The 27,794-nt window shown below is 47.6% G+C and overlaps 1 protein-coding gene across 2 annotated transcripts in view; it reads left to right on the top strand.

Moving 5' to 3' along the window:
• LOC139755421 (two pore potassium channel protein sup-9-like) overlaps positions 1-27,794 on the top strand; it is an 872,258-nt gene that overhangs the window by 322,059 nt on the left and 522,405 nt on the right. The gene's annotated exons all lie outside the window — the stretch shown is intronic.

Here is a 27,794-nt window from a genome sequence, read left to right as displayed (position 1 = left end):
GGAAAGTATCCTGTTAAGCACAGCAAAGTAGATGTTGAGGAGGTAGGGAAGGATTTATGAACGGCTGGTCTCCGCTCTGGAAGGGTAGTTCTTAGCGAAGGACAGTTATCAGGGGTCAGTCGGTTTGAGTCTACTGTCTCACGTGGGATGGTTCTTCCCCGGTCCTGAGTCGGCCAGTGGGTTAAGTTTCTCTTTCATGATCTTGGTTAGAACTTCTGTTTTCTTGAAGCGTGATTCTGGATGCCCATTTCCATGTGTTCGCCAATTCGTACGTTATGTTTTTGGTCCTCTTTGATTTTGTTATTGTTGACTCTCGGATACTCGATGTTGTCAGTAAGGATCGTTTTATATATATATATATATATATATATATATATATATATATATATATATATATATATATATATATATATATATATATATATATATCTTTTTTGTGCCAGGGCTTTGATTGCGTTCCCCAGCTCTTGTTGTTTTGTTATTGTGCGTTTTACATGAAAGTCAGCTGGAGGTCTTTCCGCTGATGGTATAGAGCGCGCGCGCGCACACACACACACACACACACACACACACACACACACACACACACACACACACACATCCAGCCGCGTGAATGGGCGTTGTCTAACACGCTGGTGAAACGAGCTTTTCGTTTCCGTGATTTCTTGGATGGGTGGCGGGTGTGATCAAGTACTGCTCTATCTACGTGTGGGAAATGCAGCTAGCTGGCTACGCTCTTCCTACGGTTTCATACTACGTACTTCACGCTTGATATATTTCTTCAGTTTTCTGGTCTTCATTGTCAACATTGCGGAGATCATTGTCTATCACTTCATTGTGAAGGGCTCCAGTTAGCATCTATGGTAGTCGCTGTGTTCCAGGATTAAGAATGGATGATATTGGAAATTATCATATGGGGAAATGATCGTTACTGGTCGGGTCATCTCGTGTGATGTGGTTGTTGTGGTAGGTCCTCCCATCTCCAAGTATTGCGCCAGGAGTCGTGTAGCCTCAGTGGCCCATGTGAGATATTCGTCCCCCAGGTGTTGTGCACCGAAATATTTATACTAATTTCGTTGTATTTCTACTTGAGGAATGTCCGAGGCTTTGTGTAGGTTCTAGCATTGAAATAATCCATCATACAGGCAGGTTTCATTGTCTTAGGGATCCTGTTGTATAGTAACATCAGACAACCCTGCTTGGGGAAAATATATAAGTTGTTGCAACACCAACTGGAGCCGTTGGGGTCATGGTCTATACTGTGAGGATGTTTGGGTCGCGGGAGTCGTCAGGGATCCTTTGTGTCTGAGGCGTCTACGGACAGCGACTCCAACCCCATCGTGTAAGCGGATACTAAGACTGAGGTGGTGGGGAGTGTAGGTAGTATGGAACTGTGATATCATGACGGTTCGAGAGGCCATGGCTCGTTTCTTCAGAATGACGTCTGTTTTTTGGAGCACCTACGTCTTAGAGAGGTCGAAACTTTTGTTTGTCCATTGTTGTACATTGTGTTGGATTACTTAGATTACCATGGTGTGCTGAGCGGTACTCTGTTTGCTCTCTTTTGTTTCTGCTTTTGATTTTGCTCGCTATGTTGTTTTAACGCCACTGCAGCAGCTGCGGAGTGGAGCTATGCGAAATTTCTTTGGGCCATTTGTGGTGCGATTCTTCGCTTGCAATGTAATCGGTTGCCCCCATGTGAACTCAAGCTCTTCATTTGAGGTCATTGGATCTGGGATTGGTTGTTTGTCTTCCCGAGCTAGTGGGAGGATCACGAAGCGCAGTGTGACGAGTGTGTCCGGCAGGGGAACTGAGCCAAGTGCGAGAAGAATGGTCAGGACTGACATTGCCTCGAGTGGAGGCTGAGGACCTGCCTGACGCTGTGAGTGACCGGGTTGGTCTCCTCAGATGGGCTGTGGTCGGTTGTGAGGTGTCATGTCCACCGTCTGTTGAGATAACGGTTGGGGCGAGCCAGGGCGTTATAGATTTTTTTTCTAGGTTCAATGTTGAGTCTAGGAAATCAGTGATTCTACTGACAGTGTTACTGGTACGGAAGATTAGCTTAACACATCTACATATCTCATGTTCACTCACAAACCAGATACGTCATATATACATACAAACATACATACATACATAAATAGATAGATGGATAATATATATATATATATATATATATATATATATATATATATATATATATATATATATATATATATATATATATATTATCCATCTATCTATATATGTATGTATGTATGTATGTTTGTATGTATATATGTATGTATTTATCTGCCTATCTATCTATCTATCTATCTATCAATCTTTATATGTATATATATATATATATATATTTTTCTTTCTTTCATACTATTCGCCATTTCCCGCATTAGCGAGGTAGCGTTGAGAACAGAGGACTAGGCCCTTGAGGGAATATCCTCACCTGGGCCCCTTCTCTGTTCCCTCTTTTGGAAAATTAAAAAAAAAAAGTGAGAGGGGAGGATTTCCAGCCCCCCGCTCCCTCCCCTTTTAGTCGCCTTCTACGACACGCAGGGAATACGTGGGAAGTATTCTTTCTCCCCTATCCCCAGGGATAATATATATATATATATATATATATATATATATATATATATATATATATATATATATGTATTAGTGCTGTCTAGGGTTCCTGCTGAGCTAGTCATCGAGTTATTAGGGCATCACAGTGGTGGGTTAATGGCTTTAGGGGTAAAAAATGACCAGTTTGTATTATCGATCCTTCGTGTACTTAGGGGTTGGTCTCTCTCTCTCTCTCTCTCTCTCTCTCTCTCTCTCTCTCTCTCTCTCTCTCTCTCTCTCTCTCTCTATGTATATCATGCTGGATCAAATCAATGGCTCAAAATTCTAGGCCAGAGTACGCGGATCCTAAATTCATCAGCTTTAAAGGTATTATATTCTTGGGGTCACCAGCCCAACCACACTGGTCCGGCCAATAGGGAGGGAAAATTGTGACAAATTTATTCATTAGTTACTGATGGGGCCGCCTCACTCACTGGGGCAACGTTATACTCAACGATGGAACGTTATACTCAACATGGGGGCCTTATACTCACCATGGGGATGTTATACTCTCCACGGGGGCGTTATACTCACCATGGGGGCGTTATACTCATCATGGGAGCTTTATACTCACCATGGAGACGTTATACTCACCATGGGGACATTATAGTCACCATGGGGATGTTATACTCACCATGGGGGCGTTATACTCACCCTGGGGACGTTATACTCAATACATTGATTACAGTGACATTATACTCACCACGGGGATATTATACTCATCACGGGGTCGTTATACTAACTATGGGGGCGCTATACTCACCATTGGGACGTTATAATCACCCTGGGGACGTTATACTCACCACGGAGGGAATCATACTTAGCATGGGCATGTTATACTTACTATGCCAAAGATGAGTATATATAAATACAGGCAATATATATATATATATATATATATATATATATATATATATATATATATATATATAGGGGAGAAAGAATACTTCCCACGTATTCTCTGCGTGTCGTAGAAGGCGACTAAAAGGGGAGGGAGCGGGGGGCTGGAAATCCTCCCCTCTCGTTTTTTTTTTTATTTTCCAAAGGAAGGAGCGGAGAAGGGGGCCAGGTGAGGATTTTCCCTCTAAGGCCCAGTCCTCTGTTCTTAGCGCTACCTCGCAAACGCGGGAAATGGCGAATAGTATGAAAAAAAAAAGAAAAAAAAAATATATATATATATATATATATATATATATATATATCATTATCTTGTGGAGGCTAAGGTGAAGATTAGTATGGGTTTTCAGAAAAGAGGAGTGAATGTTGGGGTGAAGAAGGTGGTGAGAGTAAGTGAGCTTGGGAAGGAGACCTGTGTGAAGAAGTATCAGGAGAGACTGTGTACAGAATGGAAAAAGGTGAGAACAATGGAAGTAAGGGGAGTGGGGGAGGAATGGGATGTATTTAGGGAATCAGTGATGGATTGCGCAAAAGATGCTTGTGGCATGAGAAGAGTGGGAGGTGGGCTGTTTAGAAAGGGTAGTGAGTGGTGGGATGAAGAAGTAAGAGTATTAGTGAAAGAGAAGAGAGAGGCATTTGGACGATTTTTGCAGGGAAAAAATGCAATTGAGTGGGAGAAGTATAAAAGAAAGAGACAGGAGGTCAAAAGAAAGGTGCAAGAGGTGAAAAAAAGGGCAAATGAGAGTTGGGGTGAGAGACTATCAGTAAATTTTAGGGAGAATAAAAAGATGTTCTGGAAGGAGGTAAATAGGGTGCGTAAGACAAGGGAGCAAATGGGAACTTCAGTAAAGGGCGTAAATGGGGAGGTGATAACAAGTAGTGGTGATGTGAGAAGGAGATGGAATGAGTATTTTGAAGGTTTGTTGAATGTGTCTGATGACAGAGTGGCAGATATAGGGTGTTTGGGTCGAGGTGGTGTGCAAAGTGAGAGGGTTAGGGAAAATGATTTGGTAAACAGAGAAGAGGTAGTAAAAGCTTTGCGGAAGATGAAAGCCGGCAAGGCAGCAGGTTTGGATGGTATTGCAGTGGAATTTATTAAAAAAGGGGGTGACTGTATTGTTGACTGGTTGGTAAGGTTATTTAATGTATGTATGACTCATGGTGAGGTGCCTGAGGATTGGCGGAATGCTTGCATAGTGCCATTGTACAAAGGCAAAGGGGATAAGAGTGAGCGCTCAAATTACAGAGGTATAAGTTTGTTGAGTATTCCTGGTAAATTATATGGGAGGGTATTGATTGAGAGGGTGAAGGCATGTACAGAGCATCAGATTGGGGAAGAGCAGTGTGGTTTCAGAAGTGGTAGAGGATGTGTGGATCAGGTGTTTGCTTTGAAGAATGTATGTGAGAAATACTTAGAAAAGCAAATGGATTTGTATGTAGCATTTATGGATCTGGAGAAGGCATATGATAGAGTTGATAGAGATGCTCTGTGGAAGGTATTAAGAATATATGGTGTGGGAGGCAAGTTGTTAGAAGCAGTGAAAAGTTTTTATCGAGGATGTAAGGCATGTGTACGTGTAGGAAGAGAGGAAAGTGATTGGTTCTCAGTGAATGTAGGTTTGCGGCAGGGGTGTGTGATGTCTCCATGGTTGTTTAATTTGTTTATGGATGGGGTTGTTAGGGAGGTAAATGCAAGAGTTTTGGAAAGAGGGGCAAGTATGAAGTCTGTTGGGGATGAGAGAGCTTGGGAAGTGAGTCAGTTGTTGTTCGCTGATGATACAGCGCTGGTGGCGGATTCATGTGAGAAACTGCAGAAGCTGGTGACGGAGTTTGGTAAAGTGTGTGGAAGAAGAAAGTTAAGAGTAAATGTCAATAAGAGCAAGGTTATTAGGTACAGTAGGGTTGAGGGTCAAGTCAATTGGGAGGTGAGTTTGAATGGTGAGAGGCTGGAGGAAGTGAAGTGTTTTAGATATCTGGGAGTGGATCTGTCAGCGGATGGAACCATGGAAGCGGAAGTGGATCATAGGGTGGGGGAGGGGGCGAAAATTTTGGGAGCCTTGAAAAATGTGTGGAAGTCGAGAACATTATCCCGGAAAGCAAAAATGGGTATGTTTGAAGGAATAGTAGTTCCAACAATGTTGTATGGTTGCGAGGCGTGGGCTATGGATAGAGTTGTGCGCAGGAGGATGGATGTGCTGGAAATGAGATGTTTGAGGACAATGTGTGGTGTGAGGTGGTTTGATCGAGTAAGTAACGTAAGGGTAAGAGAGATGTGTGGAAATAAAAAGAGCGTGGTTGAGAGAGCAGAAGAGGGTGTTTTGAAATGGTTTGGGCACATGGAGAGAATGAGTGAGGAAAGATTGACCAAGAGGATATATGTGTCGGAGGTGAAGGGAACGAGGAGAAGAGGGAGACCAAATTGGAGGTGGAAAGATGGAGTGAAAAGAATTTTGTGTGATCGGGGCCTGAACATGCAGGAGGGTGAAAGGAGGGCAAGGAATAGAGTGAATTGGAGCGATGTGGTATACAGGGGTTGACGTGCTGTCAGTGGATTGAATCAAGGCATGTGAAGCGTCTGGGGTAAACCATGGAAAGCTGTGTAGGTATGTATATTTGCGTGTGTGGACGTGTGTATGTACATGTGTATGGCGGGGGTTGGGCCATTTCTTTCGGCTGTTTCCTTGCGCTACCTCGCAAACGCGGGAGACAGCGACAAAGTATAAAAAAAAAAAAAAAAAAAAAAAAAAATATATATATATATATATATATATATATATATATATATATATATGAAGGATAATGATAGTAATGATAAAGATGCTACTACTACTACTACTACAAATGATAATGATGATAATGATAATAATAACAATACTACTGGCACACGTCTACTATCCACGCATCCGCTGCCCTTGCAAGGGTCGCTCATCCGGCATCTTCGTCAGGCAAACCGTCTCTTGTTCGTGGCAGAGTGAAGAAACTTTACACACATGTTTTCTGTCCCATATGTTAGGTCTTGGTGGTCTGGCCACTAACCCGGCTGGCGTGGGAGCCTCTCTGAGACTCGTTTCTTTTTTTTTCTTTTTTGCCGGTAACGAGCTAAGCTCTTAGCCTGTCGGGACTCGCCCTGTACATTTTAAGGTTACGGTCATTGCTACATGATATGTATGTACGTCCGCTACATATATCCGATTCTTGTATGGATCGAAGAAACGAATGAGTCTAGGGAAAAGGGAGGCGTGGCGTTACATGAATAGGGTGGCGTGGCGTTGCTGAGGAGGGTGGCGTGGCGTTGCTGAGGAGGATAGCGTGGTGTTACTGAGGAGGGTGGCGTGGGGTTGCTGGGTAGGGCGTTACTGAGGAGGGTAGCGTGGCGTTGTTGAGGAGGGTGGCGTGGTGATACTGAGGAGGGTGGCGTGGCGTTACTGAGGAGGGTGACGTGGTGTTACTGAAGGGGGTGGCGTGGTGCTACTGGGAACGTTGGCGTGGTGATACTGAGGAGGGTGGCGTGGCGTTACTGTGGAGGCTGCAAGGAATAGATTAAATTGAAACGATGTGGTATACCGGGATCGACGTGTCGTTAGTGGACTGTACCAGGGCATGTAAAACGTCTGGGGTAAACCATGGGAAGGTCTGTGGGGCCTGGATGTGAATAGGGAGCTGTGGTTTCGGTGCATTACACAGGACAGCTCATGTATGGATGTGGCTTTTCTTCGTCTGACAGGCGGAGGCGATCGGGTGATGGGGGTAAAGTGGTTGCATATGTTTTTCCTTCGCGCATTTGTGCTGTTTCATGTTGGGATGGGGTGGCGTCGAGAATGGATAACAGCGTAACAAGTGTGAATATGTACATGTGTATATATGTGTATCTATACACACACGCACACACACACAATATATATATATATATATATATATATATATATATATATATATATTTTATCTATTTATATACACGTGTGTGTGCGCATATGCATGTATATGTGCATGTGAGCTGATATACCTTTCTTCGTGTGTTTCCTACCGCTGCCTTACGAACGTGAGAAACGGCGATCAAGTATGAAAAAATAGAAAAAATTACAAACACACACACACATATATATATATATATATATATATATATATATATATATATATATGTGTATATATATATATATATATATATATATATATATATATATATATATATATATATATATATATGTATATATATATATATATATATATATATATATATATATATATATATATATCTTTTTTTTCATACTATTCGCCATTTCCCGCGTTAGCAAGGTAGCGTTAAGAACAGAGGACTGGGACTCTGAGGGAATATCCTCACCGGGCCTCGTTCTCTGTTCCTTCTTTTGGAAAATTAAAAAGATATATGTATATATATATATATATATATATATATATATATATATATATATATATATATATTGTGGCTAAAAAAACAGTAAAACAGTGGCTGGATTAAGTAACATATGATGGCAAGTGTAGGTGTGGGAGGAGCACTCAGGACCCAGCGGGTCGCTTCATTACCCAGCAATATGACAAACCTTCAGCTGGTGCCTCACGCAACCACAGCCCACGGGACAGTTTAGAGGGAGTGGCGCACCTGCACACGCTCCCTGGCTCACTTTGTATATGGAAATTGAATCATTCTGAGGAGGAGTTTTCCTCCCTGCCTGATTCTCTCTTTGTTGTGGCTCCGCATCTCTTCCATCTACAGTGTAACGAGTAATCTTTTTTCTTCTTTCATGTTGCTCCCTTTTCTGTGTCATATTCTTTTTTCTTTCTCGCCTCTCCCGTTGGGCCATGGAAAGGAGGAGCGGGAGGAACCACCAATCAGGGGCCCGACTGACTTCCTCCTCCTCCTCCTTCAGGAGAGCTGCCGGGATCGTACGTGGCCTCTCCAGACCCTCCGCCTTGTGATTGTAGGTTGGAGTATCTCCCTCGCCGTCTCCTGTACTTCACTGGTACTTGTACACGCCACTTGTCTCCAGATTGCTTACCGCTGGAGGGGGAGGCCCTCGTCCTTCCTCCGCCGCCGGCGGTTCTGTTGTGGATTCCCTCAAGGCGACGCCTCAGTTCAGTTTGTTCTCCACGAGCCGCTGAGGCCAACATACCGTAAGATCCGCAGGGTCCAAGTTTATAAGAAATACGGTATCAAAATGTACAATGCGATGGGAGCTATGTTTGACCACCATCAACTTCCGGATCTTAACAGAGATTACTGAATGTTAGAAAACTGGTGAAAGCCACGCATAAAACGAAATTCAGAAAGACCCATAGTTTTAAAAGGAAACCAAAATCTGAGGAAAATATCGTGGGAGGAGATTTAGACGACCCTATAGTGAACTGTGTATTACCCCAACAACTGCTTCGAACGTTTTCCAAAATTTCTCGAAAAGGGATTGTATCTCTTCGTTCGACCTGCTGTACCGTTTCATACCATGACTCACCCTATATCCACTCACACTTTCGTTTTTATTTATCTCTCAGCCTCTACTCAAGGGAAGATATCAAATTTCTCAGGGATCTGTGGGTTCAGACCTTAACTTCAAACTGATTCTCCCGAAAGAGATTTTCATTTTCAACAATGAACTATCCACGCTCTTTGTTTACACCAGTAGCCTTGCCCTGGCCACACATCACACAGCTTCAACAACCTACTTATCCCCCATCATTTTGAAGATATTACAGAAAAAACCGAGTTTTGTTTTTCGTGTTTGTTCCTGAATACTTGCCTACCAGAGGCTAAGTTTGCCCCTACAAGATTTTTTCGTTTCTTTTATCCCATCTATAAAGGGGTACATCTTAATTCTACTCAGCGGCCCCTTAAGAAAATCCAGCCTTAGGCTACCAGTCTCATCACCGACAAGGTCTCTCTCTCTCTCTCTCTCTCTCTCTCTCTCTCTCTCTCTCTCTCTCTCTCTCTCTCTCTCTCTCTGTACCTCCTTCCCTTCATATCCATCATAACCCTAGCCCTCCTCTCTCTCTCTCTCTCTCTCTCTCTCTCTCTCTCTCTCTCTCTCTCTCTCTCTCTCTCTCTCTGTACCTCCTTCCCTTCATATCCATCGTAACCCTAGCCCTCCTCTCTCTCTCTCTCTCTCTCTCTCTCTCTCTCTCTCTCTCTCTCTCTCTCTCCTCTTCATATTCCTTAGCACCTTACGAGGTGAGCTTTCTTAAAAAGCTGTCATTCCAGTGTTTCCTCACTCGCTAAGCCCTCATTGTTCGAACTATTCCACCCCAAACTTGCAGGTGGTATTTTTCCTCTCCAGCTCGTGTTTACCTTCACGCACTTCCTGCAAGTGGATCCCCTTCCTGTGCCATGTTGTTCGTGGCGCCTCCACCCTACAAAACGTCTACATCGGCCAAGAGCACCTAAAGCACATCATCTCATATTGGTTGCCGAGTGCACAGATCTGAATCGGGGACAATTCCAGCGCGTCTTCCAATGTAGCACAGATGGTTTCAGATTCTCTCTCCCTCTCTCTCTCTCTCTCTCTCTCTCTCTCTCTCTCTCTCTCTCTCTCTCTCTCTCTCTCTCTCTCTCTTTCCCCCCCAGCTCCGCCCTCCCACCTACGTCCTGGCATAAATAAACCACCTCAGGTTTGTTTCCGGTCAGTCCACGTCCCCTTTAATAATACGGCTCGTGGAGGAAATCCAAACAAAAGAACCACGACTTGAGTGACAAACTGACGTCAACTCAAACAACAGATCCTGGTAGTAGGGAGGGTGGGGTAGTAGAGGCAATAACAGGAGGGCGACATCCGTATAACAGTCCTCAGTTCCTACAGAGACGAAGGTTTACGTTCGGTAGCGCGAGGAAACATTGTGATGGAAACACTACCACATATTCCCGGGAATGTTTAAATTATACTTGGGTGGAATTTAAAGGGGATGTAGGAATGGGCTCAACCTCTGACTACAGAATCGATGAAGAGGAACAAAAAAGAATACACTTTATTCGTATTATATATATATATATATATATTTTTTTTTTCATACTATTCGCTATTTCCCGCGATAGCGAGGTAGCGTTAAGAACAGAGGACTGGGCCTTTGAGGGAATATCCTCACCTGGACCTCTCCTCTGTTCCTTCTTTTGGAAAAAAAAAAACGAGAGGGGAGGATTTCCAGCCCCCCGCTCCCTTCCCTTTTAGTCGCCTTCTACGACACGCAGGGAATACGTGGGAAGTATTCTTTCTCCCCTATCCCCAGGGAATATATATATATATATATATATATATATATATATATATATATATATATATATATATATATATATATATATATATATATATATCGTTTTTCTACGCGAGAGAGAGAGAGGAAAATGGAAAGGTTTCTGATAGGTGCATAGCTATACTAGGTTACATAGCAGTGCTGTACAAGTGGTGCAGAGTTATGCTCTACACGGAAAACAGAACATTGCCCTACAAGTGATGCAGAGCTATGCTGTACAAGTTACACAGAGCAGTGTTCTGCAAGGTATACTGAATAATGCTCTACAAGTTATAGTTATCAGTGCTGTATAGGCCGAGCTTAGCAATGCTCTACAGATCATACTTATCAATGCTCTACAAGTTAAACTGAACATTGCTCTACAAGTAACTGAACAATGCTTTGCAAGTAACCGAGCAACGCTCTACGATCTACTTGAGCAGTGCTGTGCAAAAGTGTCATCATACATTATACATTCTGGACGACAAGCGGGTGGTGATTCGTGAGACGCGCGGACCATCATACATCATACAATCTGGACGACAAGCAGGTTGTGATTCGTGAGACGCGCGGACCATCATACATCATACATTCTGGACGACAAGCAGGTGGTGATTCGTGAGACGCGCGGACCATCATATATCATACATTCTGGACGACAAGCAGGTTGTGATTCGTGAGACGCGCGGACCATCATACATCATACATTCTGGACGACAAGCAGGTGGTGATTCGAGAGGCGCGCGGACCATCGCCAAGGCCGTCGCTCATTAAACATTATATTGACGAAGTTGGTGTTGAACGTGGTTTTCCCTCGTTTCCTTTTTCCCTTTCTTCTGTGGCCAGGAGTCGGATGCAAATTGTCTAACATTTGACTTCCAGATCTGGACGGTCTGCCTCTTCGTTACCCGCACCTATTCTGTGTCCAGACCTTCGAAACGAGTTCTTGATGCACATGTATAAAGGTCTTTTAGTGTTGAGGGGGTAAACAGGATATATATATATATATATATATATATATATATATATATATATATATATATATATATATATATATATATATATTCTTTTTCTTTCTTTCAAACTATTCGCCATTTCCCGCGTTAGCGAGGTAGCGTTAAGAACAGAGAACTGGGCCTTTGAGGAAATATCCTCACCTGGCCCCCTTCTCTGTTCCTTCTTTTGGAAAATTAAAAAAAAATAATGAGAGGGGAGGATTTCCAGCCCCCCGCTCCCTCCCCTTTTAGTCGCCTTCTACGACACGCAGGGAATACGTGGGAAGTATTCTTTCTCCCCTATCCCCAGGGATATATATATATATATATATATATATATATATATATATATATATATATATATATATATATATATATATATATATATGCAGAACCTTCATCTCACCGCGAAGAGATGTATGCAACAGTAACCACTGGAAAGAGAAAAAATAGACTGTGAGGATGTAATAAACGAAAGTACTTAACGCTTTTATTTTCTATTTCCAGTGGTGATTGTTGCATATATATATATATATATATATATATATATATATATATATATATATATATATATATATATATATATGGAAGAAAATGTGTGTCGTTAGGCATTCCAGTTGTAGGCTTGAGTTCCTCTGGAATGAACAAATAGTTATCGGATTCATTTGATTGGATTCCAGTTCAAGAGCATTGCCGTTGATATGAACGTTTCGCAGATTTCCTGGGTAGTATTGGATCTGACATACAGCGGGAGCCTGGGCGATAATCACTGTACATTGGCCTGATTTTAGGGACTATTGGATGTTGTGCTTTTTCGTTTGGACTCTAAGCACTTACTTTCTTTTGGAATATGTTTAGTATTATGAGCCTCTATGTAAAGATGCGTCTCGAACTGGCTCAGGATGAACTCTGTCAAAAGGAACAAAATTCAGTTAAGAAATCATATGGTAAATCTGTGTGCGGTATGTACGAGCTGCTAGACAGAATTATCGACCAACCAGGAACTGATGCACGTAAATATCATTGCGTAAAATATAATTGGGAAGTCCCTTGTTTTCATCCACCTATTCTCGCACTTGTTCCGTCCTTCCTTCCTTTCTTCTTCTTCTTCTTCTTCTTCTTCTTCTTCTTCTTCTTCTCTCTCTATCTCTCTCTCTCTCTCTCTCTCTCTCTCTCTCTCTCTCTCTCTCTCTCTCTCTCTCGCTACATCACATCCACCCAGTCATCTGCTACGTCATATGATTATCCCCCCAACCCTGCACTATCATGATCGCCTGGAATTCCTTTACGCGGAGAGCCTTGTGGAGGTCCAGTGCTACACCATGGGCCAAGCGGCCCCCAATATTCCTTCCAGTATTTGGAGTTGCCTTTCTCGCTGATGAAGAAAAACAAAATCTTAAAACCTCTTTCGTGGCAGAGGGTTTACCACTCAAGAATGGATTCCAGTCTCCTGGTTTATTGAGGATCCTGGACCTGAAGCTGGAACCCTGTATCTTAAAGATTGTTGTGGATCCTGGAACCAAGCTGGAATCCTCTATCGTAGAGAATGAAATGGGTCCTCCTTCCAAGCTGGAACCTTGAATCTTGAGAGATGATCATGGATCCTCTTTTCAAGCTGGAATTCCTATATCTAGGACCTTATAGTGGAGCCTCTCTCCGAGCTGGAAGCCCCTCCCGCATTTTTTTCAAGTAGTGTTAAGACCAGACCACCTCGCCAGGATCTTGGGTCTGTTTGGTCTATGTGTTTACGTATTTCCTCACGAGCTGAAACTCTGAATACGAGAGATTATCATCAAGGCTTCCCCACCATGAAACTGGAGGCCTGTATCCTAGATATTATCAAAGTTTATCGCTTCTGAACCAGAACCCTGCGTCTTTGTGATTCTCGAAGACATCTTTTACCTCCAGGCAGCTGGAACACTGTCATTCTTTTAGGGAATATTTTTACCCCCTCACCCTTTGCCATTCTTTTAGGGAAATTTTTTTCCTTCACCCTTTGCCTCTAAAGACTGACTCCTCCTGGGGAATTTAAGACCCTTCACCCTACTGTATAACTTCTTTCGTCTCAGTAGTCCCTGATCAATATTACGGGCGGTCGGCATTTTCTGAATGACGATTCTTGATCACGCTAAAGATTCGCTGGACTGCTTGATCACCGTGGGAGGAGAGTCGTGGAGCACTTCGCGTTGACGATGTCTCGTTCTTGTGTCAGCCACTTTTTAGGAGCCATCGTGGTGTGTGTGTGTGTGTGTGTGTGTGTGTGTGTGTCGCGCGTTACATAAGAAGCATGTGGAATTCACGGGACTGAGACTTGCTTGTGGGGGGTTTCACTCCATGATATTAGAGAGAGAGAGAGAGAGAGAGAGAGAGAGAGAGAGGAGTCAAAAAGTTCAGCGGTGTTGTTTTTTTTTTTTTCTTTTTTTTTTTGCACGTCGGGAGACCCAGTCATGCTTCTTACAGGTACAGATTTACTCGGCTGTGTGTTTTTCTCCTCCCTCCACATTTTGTCTAGACGACATGATATTATCCCGAGCCTCGACGCTGAAAGTTGAGACGTCAGAGCGTGGCTGGGCTACACGGGACATGTATTGAGAAATTGATTCGCTCAGTTGCTATGGCTGACCATTTTGGATTTACGCATTGTTATGGAAAATCTTGGGGAAAATCCCCTCCTCCCCCTCCTTAGAAATACGGCTAGCAAGACATTGGTTGTGAGGCGATGGTGGACCTGACCCCCTCCACACTAGGTTAGTGTAGACTGTAGTCTGAATGTCTTTCGAGGCTACAAAAACCACCAAGTATGCTCTTTAACTCTGCAGTGGTCAGTTCATCACATACATCAATCGTCGTAGATTGACCAAGTGGTAGAGGGACTGTAAGGGATGAAGAATGACCTTACTTTTGTTGAAATATTCGAGATTGATTTTATATGTTATTAAAAAGAATTAAGAAAAAATTAAGTGGGAGGATTTTCCTGAAATGTTGCGTTAAGGCATCAAGCCTGTCATGAAACGGGTTTAGAACATTTGACGACACAGAGGAGAGAAGATCCGAAGACGTTCACACTTAAGGAACGATGTTCAAGGCTCTCTGTGACTCTCGTCATCCTGAAGGCAGGAAATAGACCTCGTCGGGCCGAGTCGAGCCACCAGAAAGATCGTCCAGATATATATGAAACTAGACGCCTTTATTTTACCCCTCTCTCTCTCTCTCTCTCTCTCTCTCTCTCTCTCTCTCTCTCTCTCTCTCTCTCTCTCTCTCTCTTACCCCCACTGCTATACCCACCACCTATGGAGGACAGAGATAACATACCGGCGCTGACACTACTTGACAGGATAAACTATTCTACCAAAACGACTAGATGTTTCAAGTGTCGCCCAAGACACGGCCTGAGCCTCTACTCTGTTGGTGTTGAGTCACCTCTTCCCTTCTCTTGTCTGGTGCGGAGGCGGTGGCCTTCTGAGCGGCTGGTGTGGCTGGTGGCTCTTGTGATCGGCAGGAGGTGTGGCTGGTGGCTCTGTGATCGGCAGGAAGTGTGGCTGGTGGCTCCGTGAGCGGCAGGAAGTGTGGCTGGTGGCTCCGTGAGCGGCGAGAGGTGTGGCTGGTGGCTCTGTGAGCGGCAGGGAATGTGGCTGGCGGCTCTTTGAGCGACAGGAAGTGTGGCTGATGGCTCCGTGAGCGGCGAGAGGTGTGGCTGATGGTTCTGTGGGCGGCAGGGAATGTGGCTGGCGGATCTTTGAGCTGCGGGAGGTGTGGCTGGTGGCTCCATGAGCGGCAGGAGGTGTGGCTGGTGGCTTCATGAGCGGCAGGAGGTGTGGCTGGTGGCTCCATGAGCGGCAGGAGGTGTGGCTGGTGGCTCCATGAGCGGCAGAAGGTGTGGCTGGTGGCTCCCTGAGCGGCAGAAGTCCTTGCTCCTGGTTCTCTGAGCGACAGTTGGGTCTGTCTGGCTGGTGCCTTCCTGAGCGGTAGGAGGTCTTGTTCGTGGCTCTCTAAGCAGCTGGAGGTCTGGCTCGGAGGAACAATGTCCCCACTTCTCCGTCGGCATTTCCCTGGTGGCCAACCTCGGGATTTATCTGAAGACATCCACACAACTGTCGGTTCGGTGACGGTACAATTGGTTCACATCCGCAAGTAGCCACATCTCTCCGGGCTTCACTAGTAACACTGTGAACCAACTGAAGTGTTACTTATCTATCCATCTATCTGTAGAGACAGATAGATGTATAGAAACCGGCAGTTTGCTTTCAACAGTAGAGCAGGTTGGTTACCTATCTTGGATCTGGAGTGATTCCTTTTAGTTTCGTTTCCTGGAAGCAACGAGGACCTTTTGAAATAGCGGCGGTGTGTTAATGGGGATGCCTCGCCTCAGGACCCCGTCTCGTGTCCTGGCGGTGCAGGTGGCCGCCTTCTCAACATTGGGAAGAAAAAACTTAAACACCTTCCTGGCTGGTAACATGTTCGTAGGATTTCCTGCTGGCCAAAACCACATTGCTGATGGAAGGGAGATGTTGCTACATGTCGCTAGGGGTCTCTTACCGTCTTGCTTTACGCCCCAATATATTCCCACGACACCGGTAGTTACATGACAACGTAAGTGTGATGTGCTATATTTTACGGACATTGTGACAAATTATGGGACTCCCATATGCTTGTCTCGTATTTGTTCAGCAGCGTCGGCCGTAAATGAATGGATATCCTAACGAGCAAAGTGTGAATATAGCTTCCTTTTCTAAACAAATGATAAATTTGTAATTCAATCTTCACATTGCTTTAACAACTTAAGCTGTCTTTTTTACGGGGACGGGGGGGGGGGGGGGGGATGCATACATACTGGTATATATATATATATATATATATATATATATATATATATATATATATATATATATATATATATATATTATCCCTGGGGATAGGGGAGAAAGAATACTTCCCACGTATTCCCTGCGTGTCGTAGAAGGCGACTAAAAGGGAAGGAAGCGGGGGGCTGGAAATCCTCCCCTCTTGTTTTTTTTTTTTTCCCAAAGAAGGAGCAGAGAAGGGGGCCAGGTGAGGATGTTCCCTCAAAGGCCCAGTCCTCTGTTCTTAACGCTACCTCGCTAATGCGGGAAATGGCGAATGGTATGAAAGATGAAAGATATATATATATATATATATATATATATATATATATATATATATATATATATATATATATATATATATTATCCCTGGGGATAGGGGAGAAAGAATACTTCCCACGTATTCCCTGCGTGTCGTAGAAGGCGACTAAAAGGGGAGGGAGCGGGTGGCTGGAAATCCTCCCCTCTCGTTTTTTTTTGATTTTCCAAAAGAAGGAACAGAGAAGGGGGCCAGGTGAGGATTTTCCCTCTAAGGCCCAGTCCTCTGTTCTTAACGCTACCTCGCAAACGCGGGAAATGGCGAATAGTATGAAAAAAAAAAAAAAAAATATATATATATATATATATATATATATATATATATATATATATATATTACATTATCAAAAGACAACAACCTTGTGGTGTTTTTGTATTTAAGAATTCACGAGATTCTTTCGATTTTCTCTATATATTCCTTGGAAATTTTCATTTTCTCTTAGAGCCATGTATAGTGAACCAAGCCCAGAGCCAGCCATCGACAGCCGGATCCCTCCAACCATTCCGTGGTCTCCCCTGGCTCCTTCATATATGCCCTGCTTCAGTTCACCGATAGCTCTTGGCCCGTGTATACCACATCGATCCAGTTCATTCAATCCCCTGCACGCCTCACACTCCTCAGGCCGCGACACCTCAGAGCCTCTTTCACTCCATCCTTCCATCTCCTGCTCAGAGTTTCCCCACCCCCTCCCACCTTGCTCCCTACCACTGCCCACACTTCTCTAACGCGTAGAGTCCCCTCAGCCGTTCCTTCTGCGCTCCTCCTCTCCGCATGTTTGAAACGTCTCAACACACCCTGGTCAGGACTATCCATCGGTCGGTACTGACCACCACACATCTCACTTTCAAACTGACATTTCCTCTACGATCAGTCCTTCTCCTCACACCAGGTTATTGTCTACAGGTCTTCCCTCCTCCTTGCTTTTTGTTTTCAAGATCCAAGAATCACATCCATACCTGACCGCTGTCGGGAATACAGTACCTTCAGAATGACATCTTTAACAGACGGTTACTTACTTCCACACACTTCTCAATGCACCAGAGACCTTGGTCCCCCATTCCCAATGTTTGAAACAATATACTGTGTGTGTATATATATATATATATATATATATATATATTATATATATATATATATATATATATATATATATTATCCCTGGGGATATGGGGAGAAAGAATACTTCCCACGTATTCCCTGCGTGTCGTAGAAGGCGTTCTAAAAGGGGTGGGAGTCGGGGGCTGGAAATCCTCCCCTCTCATTTCTAATTTTCCAAAAGAAGGTACAGAGAAGGGGGCTAAGTGAGGATTTCCCTCAAAGGCTCAGTCCTCTGAGGGACTGTAAGATATAACAGATATGTGTGACTTTCTTACCAGCCGTGTGGTAGTGGATGCTGCGGAGTCAGTCGGAAGGTGTTATGTTACCAGGAGTTTTGATCGCCGTAACCAGAATGTCAGTCACCAAAGATCAGCCATGGAGGGCGCATTGCTAGGCGGATTATCCATTCATGTGAATGATTCTGTGAATTATCGACCCATAACATTTTAGCTGTAAGTGTTTGATAGTAAGTTGTAGACGTGATTAATTTCGTGAGGTAATCATACACGTTTTTGCTGCATTGTTTTTGGATTCGTCATCTCTCTGAAGGGGAGCTGTTGTAACCACTGAGATTCCAGATAATATTCATTTTTTTTTCGAAAATATTGACCATTACTTTCCCGTTTAAGATAATCTGATTAGATTAGATTAGGTTAGGTTAGGTTAAGGTAGATATTAGATTCTTTTTCACGAAGAAAAAAGAGAACGGGGAATAACCAAACCTAACCCAATCAAATCGTACAACACAGACGCAACTCTACCCATCGAAATTGTTGTCTGTTCTGTCTTATATCTTACTGCTCCTTCTTATTATCCCGTTGTTTCCATAATTCTTTATTCTTGCTGTATTGATACTAGTCTTCCAGGCTCTCTTCACCTGTGTCTTCTGTTGTATGCCTTCACTTATTCCCTCTCATCACCTACGTCGCCCTCTCTTTACCTCCCCCCCCCCCGACATCGCCCTTTCTCTCTCTACCCCCACTCACTTGTCTCGTTCCCCCTCCCCCCACTCACTTGTCTCTTCCCCCCCACTCACTTGTCTCGTCCCCCTCCCCCCACTCACTTGTCTCGTTCCCCCTCCCCCCACTCACTTGTCTCGTTCCCCCTCCCCCCACTCACTTGTCTCGTTCCCCCTCCCCCCACTCACTTGTCTCGTTCCCCCTCCCCCCACTCACTTGTCTCGTTCCCCCTCCCCCCACTCACTTGTCTCGTTCCCCCTCCCCCCACTCACTTGTCTCGTTCCCCCTCCCCCCACTCACTTGTCTCGTTCCCCCTCCCCCCACTCACTTGTCTCGTTCCCCCTCCCCCCACTCACTTGTCTCGTTCCCCCTCCCCCCACTCACTTGTCTCGTTCCCCCTCCCCCCACTCACTTGTCTCGTTCCCCCTCCCCCCACTCACTTGTCTCGTTCCCCCTCCCCCCACTCACTTGTCTCGTTCCCCCTCCCCCCACTCACTTGTCTCGTTCCCCCTCCCCCCACTCACTTGTCTCGTTCCCCCTCCCCCCACTCACTTGTCTCGTTCCCCCTCCCCCCACTCACTTGTCTCGTTCCCCCTCCCCCCACTCACTTGTCTCGTTCCCCCTCCCCCCACTCACTTGTCTCGTTCCCCCTCCCCCCACTCACTTGTCTCGTTCCCCCTCCCCCCACTCACTTGTCTCGTTCCCCCTCCCCCCACTCACTTGTCTCGTTCCCCCTCCCCCCACTCACTTGTCTCGTTCCCCCTCCCCCCACTCACTTGTCTCGTTCCCCCTCCCCCCACTCACTTGTCTCGTTCCCCCTCCCCCCACTCACTTGTCTCGTTCCCCCTCCCCCCACTCACTTGTCTCGTTCCCCCTCCCCCCACTCACTTGTCTCGTTCCCCCTCCCCCCACTCACTTGTCTCGTTCCCCCTCCCCCCACTCACTTGTCTCGTTCCCCCTCCCCCCACTCACTTGTCTCGTTCCCCCTCCCCCCACTCACTTGTCTCGTTCCCCCTCCCCCCACTCACTTGTCTCGTTCCCCCTCCCCCCACTCACTTGTCTCGTTCCCCCTCCCCCCACTCACTTGTCTCGTTCCCCCTCCCCCCACTCACTTGTCTCGTTCCCCCTCCCCCCACTCACTTGTCTCGTTCCCCCTCCCCCCACTCACTTGTCTCGTTCCCCCTCCCCCCACTCACTTGTCTCGTTCCCCCTCCCCCCACTCACTTGTCTCGTTCCCCCTCCCCCCACTCACTTGTCTCGTTCCCCCTCCCCCCACTCACTTGTCTCGTTCCCCCTCCCCCCACTCACTTGTCTCGTTCCCCCTCCCCCCACTCACTTGTCTCGTTCCCCCTCCCCCCACTCACTTGTCTCGTTCCCCCTCCCCCCACTCACTTGTCTCGTTCCCCCTCCCCCCACTCACTTGTCTCGTTCCCCCTCCCCCCACTCACTTGTCTCGTTCCCCCTCCCCCCACTCACTTGTCTCGTTCCCCCTCCCCCCACTCACTTGTCTCGTTCCCCCTCCCCCCACTCACTTGTCTCGTTCCCCCTCCCCCCACTCACTTGTCTCGTTCCCCCTCCCCCCACTCACTTGTCTCGTTCCCCCTCCCCCCACTCACTTGTCTCTTCCCCCCCACTCACTTGTCTCGTTCCCCCTCCCCCCACTCACTTGTCTCGTTCCCCCTCCCCCCACTCACTTGTCTCGTTCCCCCTCCCCCCACTCACTTGTCTCGTTCCCCCTCCCCCCACTCACTTGTCTCGTTCCCCCTCCCCCCACTCACTTGTCTCGTTCCCCCTCCCCCCACTCACTTGTCTCGTTCCCCCTCCCCCCACTCACTTGTCTCGTTCCCCCTCCCCCCACTCACTTGTCTCGTTCCCCCTCCCCCCACTCACTTGTCTCGTTCCCCCTCCCCCCACTCACTTGTCTCGTTCCCCCTCCCCCCACTCACTTGTCTCGTTCCCCCTCCCCCCACTCACTTGTCTCGTTCCCCCTCCCCCCACTCACTTGTCTCTTCCCCCCCACTCACTTGTCTCGTTCCCCCTCCCCCCACTCACTTGTCTCGTTCCCCCTCCCCCCACTCACTTGTCTCGTTCCCCCTCCCCCCACTCACTTGTCTCGTTCCCCCTCCCCCCACTCACTTGTCTCGTTCCCCCTCCCCCCACTCACTTGTCTCGTTCCCCCTCCCCCCACTCACTTGTCTCGTTCCCCCTCCCCCCACTCACTTGTCTCGTTCCCCCTCCCCCCACTCACTTGTCTCGTTCCCCCTCCCCCCACTCACTTGTCTCGTTCCCCCTCCCCCCACTCACTTGTCTCGTTCCCCCTCCCCCCACTCACTTGTCTCGTTCCCCCTCCCCCCACTCACTTGTCTCGTTCCCCCTCCCCCCACTCACTTGTCTCGTTCCCCCTCCCCCCACTCACTTGTCTCGTTCCCCCTCCCCCCACTCACTTGTCTCGTTCCCCCTCCCCCCACTCACTTGTCTCGTTCCCCCTCCCCCCACTCACTTGTCTCGTTCCCCCTCCCCCCACTCACTTGTCTCGTTCCCCCTCCCCCCACTCACTTGTCTCGTTCCCCCTCCCCCCACTCACTTGTCTCGTTCCCCCTCCCCCCACTCACTTGTCTCGTTCCCCCTCCCCCCACTCACTTGTCTCGTTCCCCCTCCCCCCACTCACTTGTCTCGTTCCCCCTCCCCCCACTCACTTGTCTCGTTCCCCCTCCCCCCACTCACTTGTCTCGTTCCCCCTCCCCCCACTCACTTGTCTCGTTCCCCCTCCCCCCACTCACTTGTCTCGTTCCCCCTCCCCCCACTCACTTGTCTCGTTCCCCCTCCCCCCACTCACTTGTCTCGTTCCCCCTCCCCCCACTCACTTGTCTCGTTCCCCCTCCCCCCACTCACTTGTCTCGTTCCCCCTCCCCCCACTCACTTGTCTCGTTCCCCCTCCCCCCACTCACTTGTCTCGTTCCCCCTCCCCCCACTCACTTGTCTCGTTCCCCCTCCCCCCACTCACTTGTCTCGTTCCCCCTCCCCCCACTCACTTGTCTCGTTCCCCCTCCCCCCACTCACTTGTCTCGTTCCCCCTCCCCCCACTCACTTGTCTCGTTCCCCCTCCCCCCACTCACTTGTCTCGTTCCCCCTCCCCCCACTCACTTGTCTCGTTCCCCCTCCCCCCACTCACTTGTCTCGTTCCCCCTCCCCCCACTCACTTGTCTCGTTCCCCCTCCCCCCACTCACTTGTCTCGTTCCCCCTCCCCCCACTCACTTGTCTCGTTCCCCCTCCCCCCACTCACTTGTCTCGTTCCCCCTCCCCCCACTCACTTGTCTCGTTCCCCCTCCCCCCACTCACTTGTCTCGTTCCCCCTCCCCCCACTCACTTGTCTCGTTCCCCCTCCCCCCACTCACTTGTCTCGTTCCCCCTCCCCCCACTCACTTGTCTCGTTCCCCCTCCCCCCACTCACTTGTCTCGTTCCCCCTCCCCCCACTCACTTGTCTCGTTCCCCCTCCCCCCACTCACTTGTCTCGTTCCCCCTCCCCCCACTCACTTGTCTCGTTCCCCCTCCCCCCACTCACTTGTCTCGTTCCCCCTCCCCCCACTCACTTGTCTCGTTCCCCCTCCCCCCACTCACTTGTCTCGTTCCCCCTCCCCCCACTCACTTGTCTCGTTCCCCCTCCCCCCACTCACTTGTCTCGTTCCCCCTCCCCCCACTCACTTGTCTCGTTCCCCCTCCCCCCACTCACTTGTCTCGTTCCCCCTCCCCCCACTCACTTGTCTCGTTCCCCCTCCCCCCACTCACTTGTCTCGTTCCCCCTCCCCCCACTCACTTGTCTCGTTCCCCCTCCCCCCACTCACTTGTCTCGTTCCCCCTCCCCCCACTCACTTGTCTCGTTCCCCCTCCCCCCACTCACTTGTCTCGTTCCCCCTCCCCCCACTCACTTGTCTCGTTCCCCCTCCCCCCACTCACTTGTCTCGTTCCCCCTCCCCCCACTCACTTGTCTCGTTCCCCCTCCCCCCACTCACTTGTCTCGTTCCCCCTCCCCCCACTCACTTGTCTCGTTCCCCCTCCCCCCACTCACTTGTCTCGTTCCCCCTCCCCCCACTCACTTGTCTCGTTCCCCCTCCCCCCACTCACTTGTCTCGTTCCCCCTCCCCCCACTCACTTGTCTCGTTCCCCCTCCCCCCACTCACTTGTCTCGTTCCCCCTCCCCCCACTCACTTGTCTCGTTCCCCCTCCCCCCACTCACTTGTCTCGTTCCCCCTCCCCCCACTCACTTGTCTCGTTCCCCCTCCCCCCACTCACTTGTCTCGTTCCCCCTCCCCCCACTCACTTGTCTCGTTCCCCCTCCCCCCACTCACTTGTCTCGTTCCCCCTCCCCCCACTCACTTGTCTCGTTCCCCCTCCCCCCACTCACTTGTCTCGTTCCCCCTCCCCCCACTCACTTGTCTCGTTCCCCCTCCCCCCACTCACTTGTCTCGTTCCCCCTCCCCCCACTCACTTGTCTCGTTCCCCCTCCCCCCACTCACTTGTCTCGTTCCCCCTCCCCCCACTCACTTGTCTCGTTCCCCCTCCCCCCACTCACTTGTCTCGTTCCCCCTCCCCCCACTCACTTGTCTCGTTCCCCCTCCCCCCACTCACTTGTCTCGTTCCCCCTCCCCCCACTCACTTGTCTCGTTCCCCCTCCCCCCACTCACTTGTCTCGTTTATATGTGTGTACTTCGCGCGGGAAGGACGTTCTGCACCCGTGAGGTCCCATCACCTGAACTTTCTTGATTATGAGAAACTGGAAGTTTGTGATCAGGTCACCCCTTATTCTTCGCTCTTCCATTGTGGGCTTGCTTTTTTTTTTCCTCTATCCCTTCACTGTAGCTCAGTTCCCTTAATTCTGGTGCCGTTTTTGCTGTCTTCCTCTGGACCTTCTCTGTAAGTTCTTTGTGTCTCGTTGAGTACTGTGACCAAACCTGATTAGCATAATCAAGGTTTGGCCTAACATGGGCTGTGAATAGATTATGTGTGTGTGGGGGGGGGGGGTCAACACTTTGTTTTCAGTCATTTGTGCACAATGGGGAGGGAAGGCAATACTCATGGAACACCATCTGTGTATATGTTTCATAATTCCACACTAAATAAGGATTCGTACATTCGCTGCGTTTCCAATTTTCGAGTGCCATTAATCGCCATCATCACAATTAAAGTATATTTCCACATCTTTTCTAACTCAAGGTTTCCTTAGTCTTTCGTCATATCCTCTACTGCCCCTACTTACATTTTCTTCCTGGAGATGATCAGTATTTACTTTGTCGAAAGCATCCAGAATTCCACATTTCCTGGTCTCCTGTGGAACATGGTTAAGTCTCTGGCAATCGTTCACCTTGTATCTCAGACGTTTTGATTTAGATACCACCTCTGTTGCTCTCCGTTAGACCTTCTTCTCCAGCAGCAGGTCTGGAGGATCCTTCAAGTGGGATCACTAAACTCCTGCTGCAGAATCTAGTATGGGTCTACACACAGCCAGCAGAGCCACCCTCAGGCCTTCTGCCGCCAGCCACAGGAACCTTTTCCAATCGAGTTTTGCTGATTCACAGCCACAGAGACTATTGACAAGGGGTTCCATTTTTTATTAATCTTTTAGAGTACATTAACAACACATTAATTTTCTTCTTTCTCTTTCCCTTTAGTTTCCCTATGGTCACGCCATGCCTACGCTCTGGTTCAAGCATCCGTGGCTGTTGGAATAGAGAGAGGGAGAGAGAGAGAGGGAGAGAGATCGTTGCCGTAACACACTTGCCTACGTTCCCAGATGAGCTGATTTTGTTTTCATTTTCCTCTCCCAGTGGGAACACTTGCTCATCCACCTCTCAGGTCTCATCACTGAATACCATTACACTGGGCTCACCTTCCTCTTATGACTACCACTCTTCCATAGCCTCAGCCACAGTGGAAATCAGTACTCCGTCTTGCTGGGCGTCTACACCTCGTTAATTATACGACATTCCAAGCGGTAAACTGAGTTTATGTCTAACGTGTTTGACTTACAATTTGTGTGCTGTTGGGAGGGAGTTCTGCACTCATGTTGCTTGCCCCGTCTCATAACCTTTATTACATGTCGCTTTTAACATTATGTATAAACATGCATATACATACGATCAGCTATTACGTTAAGTCCCCCATTCAACGACCAGCCCCAAAAGGGGAGGATGAAGAGCAGGGTTGGCTGTGAGATGCTTGTCCTGTCCAGGACTCGAACCCCAGGCTCGTTAGATCAGTGAGTCACAAAGCTGGCCGATGTCCTACCTCCAATCGTTTACAGTAAATTTTCTTCTCTGAGACGACGTACCGAAGGAGTGCCAAAGGACCCCCACCCTGAGGCAAGTCGGTCCGCAGGTTGTGCCAGACCAGCAGCAGCACAAAGGCTAACAGTTAACCTGGCTCAGGGTGTGGACCTACAACAAACCATAGAGGTATTTCGTCCAGCGTTGTGCTACTGCCCGGAGTGCCCGAGCTGCTCAGGATGCCACACTACATCAACTGTGTTATCAGGAAGCGTCAGGTATGGCGAGGCCCTTTGCGGTGAGGAGGGTTAAAGAGACGGAGGAGGCCGAGGGGACTGAGGTGGAGATGGGATCTGGAAGGAGGCTGTAGGCCAAGAAGAATGGTATGGAAGGTGGTAGAGGTGAAGAGGGCTAATAAGAGATGTAAAGATGGCATAGGGAGGAGGATGAAGGCGGAGGAGGAGGTAGACAGTGTATGGGTGAGAGATGGAGAGGGCGTGTAAGAGTTTAGGCGGATACGTAACGATAAGGAGGGGAAAGGCTGGACGTTCTGGGGGATAAGTGGGTGGGGGAAGAGAGAAAAGAAAGCAGATGAATAGGTAGGTGAAAGGTAGACGGCAGGGGTAAGGTAATTAGAAATAGGGCGAAGAAGAGCCGAAAGAAGAGGGCACGGCAATTATTGGACGGAGTACAGGGTGAAAGGAAGAGGATAATGAGAAAACGGCAGGAGATGAAGACTGAGACGGAGAGGTAGAAAAAGTGTGATGATAGATAGATAAACAGAAAGCGAATGATAGATAAGTAGAAGTGGGTAATGGAAGGCACCGGAGGGGGAACGGGGAAGATGAGGAGTCAGAGGCACGTTAAGGTCAGTCCTGCGCGGCTGGAGGACCCTCTTCAGCTGCGCCAACCGTTGGCGGGCAGGTCCTGGCGAGGCTAGAGTGCCACACACACACGAACACACACACACACACTGAGAGGCAGGGCAGATGGATGGCTTTACAGCAGGGACCTACTGCCCTGAGGCTCATGGCCACAGAATTCTCCATCCTCTCCTTATGCTACACTTACCTTGGTGCTCCATCCCTTCCCTTTCTCTTCTGCTCCTTTCATATGTTGGTTTGTTCCTCTCTCTTCCATTCCATTTGTGTAGCGTTCCTTCCACTCTCACCATGCTCAGCTGTAGCATGGATCTGTGTCCCTCTCTCTCTGTCATTTCCAAGCGTTCAGTCACCATTCATTTTCTTTCTTCCCCCATATCGTTCGATATTCCCTCACTTATATACTAAACATCTCTCTCCTTCCCATTCTTCCACACGCCCACTGGAACGTCCGCTGATTCAACTTGCTATTCTTTTAACTATGAACCCTTTCTTCTTAGTTATTCACTCTACTCTCTTTTACCCCTCCTCGTTTGCCCTTTTGTCACACTCATGCGCGGGAACTCTTACGCTCATTAGGAGAAAAAAAAGTTTTTTTGGTATTAACCCGACCGGAAGAGCTTGATGGAAACGTAGACAGAGCCATTTTTCTGGGTAGTTTCCTTATTACGCTTGCAGCGGACCATCCACACTCTCTCTCTCTCTCTCTCTCTCTCTCTCTCTCTCTCTCTCTCTCTCTCTCTCTCTCTCTCTAAGCCTCTTGGTTGTTTTCATCTGTCCTATTCACGGCTGAGATTTCGAGTCGGTGGATGAGAGAATCGATTTTCAGGGCAGTTTTTTTTTTTTCCCCTGCGGCTTCAACAAATGCTCGTCAACTCTCTCTCTCTTTCTCTCTCTCTCTCTCTCTCTCTCTCTCTCTCTCTCTCTCTCTCTCTCTCTCTCTCTCTCTCTCTCTCTCTCCTCTTCATCTCACCGTGCGCAGCGGACTTATCGTCTCGTGTCTCTCTCTCTCTCTCTTTCTTCTCTCTACCAAACCCTGAAGCCTTACTTGATGTCCCTCCATGATCACCTCTCAGTCAGAGACAAAATGGTATATATATATATATATATATATATATATATATATATATATATGTATACACACACACACACACACACACACACACATATATATATATATATATATATATATATATATATATATATATATATATATATATATATATATATATATATATATATCAGGAAAACTGCAGGGCAAGTCTGGGTGTGATGAATTGCTCTCCTCATGCTTGCGAGGCTTGGTCATCATCCCTGTATGATGATTGGTAGCTGGGGTTGGTCATCATCCTGGTATGATGATTGGCCGCTGGGGTTGGTCATCATCCTGGTATGCTGAGTAGCAGCTGGGGTTGGTCATCATCCTATTATGATGATTAGCAGCTAGGGTTGGCAGTTGGGGTGGTCATCATCCTGGTATGATGATTGGCAGCTGGGGTTGGTTATTATCCTGGTATGATGATTGGCAGCTGGGGTTGGTTATTATCCTGGTATGATGATTGTCAGCTGGGGATGGTCATCATCCTGGTATGATGATTGGCAGCTGGGAGTTATCGTCATCCTGGTATGATAACTGGCAGCTGGGGTTGGTCATCATCCTGGTATGATGATTGGCAGCTGGGATTGGGCATCATCCTTGTGTGATGAT

The sequence above is a fragment of the Panulirus ornatus genome, chromosome 19, assembly GCF_036320965.1.
Source record: "Panulirus ornatus isolate Po-2019 chromosome 19, ASM3632096v1, whole genome shotgun sequence".
Classification (NCBI taxonomy): domain Eukaryota; kingdom Metazoa; phylum Arthropoda; class Malacostraca; order Decapoda; family Palinuridae; genus Panulirus; species Panulirus ornatus.
Note: the sequence above shows the minus strand (reverse complement) of the source record. Positions and strands in the feature narration are given on the sequence as shown.